The sequence below is a fragment of the Triplophysa rosa genome, unplaced genomic scaffold (assembly GCF_024868665.1).
Source record: "Triplophysa rosa unplaced genomic scaffold, Trosa_1v2 scaffold11_ERROPOS9267472+, whole genome shotgun sequence".
In the NCBI taxonomy this organism is placed as follows: Eukaryota; Metazoa; Chordata; class Actinopteri; order Cypriniformes; family Nemacheilidae; genus Triplophysa; species Triplophysa rosa.
The window spans coordinates 77,400-78,341 of record NW_026634101.1 but is presented as its reverse complement, the minus strand read 5'-3'; the positions used below and the strand labels follow the sequence as shown (position 1 = coordinate 78,341).

General features: G+C 46.5%; 2 non-coding genes across 2 annotated transcripts; both read left to right on the top strand.

Annotated features, from left to right (window-relative positions):
* Positions 1-288: 288 nt before the first annotated feature.
* Positions 289-361, top strand: trnak-cuu (transfer RNA lysine (anticodon CUU)). The gene has a single exon. It is a non-coding gene; the product is annotated as a tRNA-Lys (tRNA).
* A 270-nt stretch (positions 362-631) lies between these two features.
* Positions 632-705, top strand: trnan-guu (transfer RNA asparagine (anticodon GUU)). The gene has a single exon. It is a non-coding gene; the product is annotated as a tRNA-Asn (tRNA).
* Positions 706-942: the final 237 nt, after the last annotated feature.

Genomic DNA, 942 nt, shown 5'->3' with positions numbered 1-942 from the left:
TTTAGTAGAATAAATATAATGTATATTTATTCGACTAAAATGTTTTTCATATTTCGTCGACTAAAACTAGACTAAAACTAAAATGATGGGGTTGACTAAAATGTGACTAAAACTAAATTGCATTTTCGTCAAAAGACTATGACTAAAACTAAATCAAAATTTGCTGTCAAAATTAACACTGCCACGAACCCACTAAAAGTGCTTCCTGAGTGAATTATCAACTCACTAGATTCCTTTAACTGCTTCCTATCTGTCGCTTTAAAGTGAGTCAATTAACCACCAAATTGAGCCCGGCTAGCTCAGTCAGTAGAGCATGAGACTCTTAATCTCAGGGTCGTGGGTTTGAGCCCCACGTTGGGCGTGTAAGAGCCTTCTGTTCTTGGTGCTTTTCACCAGGCCAGGTGACGGGATGTTTGTGCAGCTTCTTGGTAAAATACAGATGGCGCAATACTCTTAACCAATATGCGGCAAAAAGGGCTCTCTGAAAGCATCTGCTATATTGCCGTGCTGCGACGTATGTGGTTATGACTCAGCAAAGCTCTGCTGTTTGTTTCCAAATCAAACCAAGTCCGAGAAACGAATTCCACGTCTCGTTCTGCCGCTGTCCCTCGCCCGCCTGTCGCCTCTGTCTGTCTCTGTGGCGCAATCGTTTAGCGCGTTCGGCTGTTAACCGAAAGGTTGGTGGTTCGAGCCCACCCAGGCACGCGTTAAGGTTTTCGTTGCCACATACAGCACAGCTGACGCATGTCTGGAGGTCGCGTCACGAGGCTTTACACCAGAGCATGACTAGGAGCACCGTGATTGTGGAGGCCAACGAGAGGCCTCGTGGCGCGTCTGACTCCAGATCAGAAGGTTGCGTGTTCAAATCACGTCGGGGTAACTGGTTCTTTGTGCTTGGAAGCCTTGTTAGCGATGCTTTTTGGCTGCTGTCGCGCTTAGGCT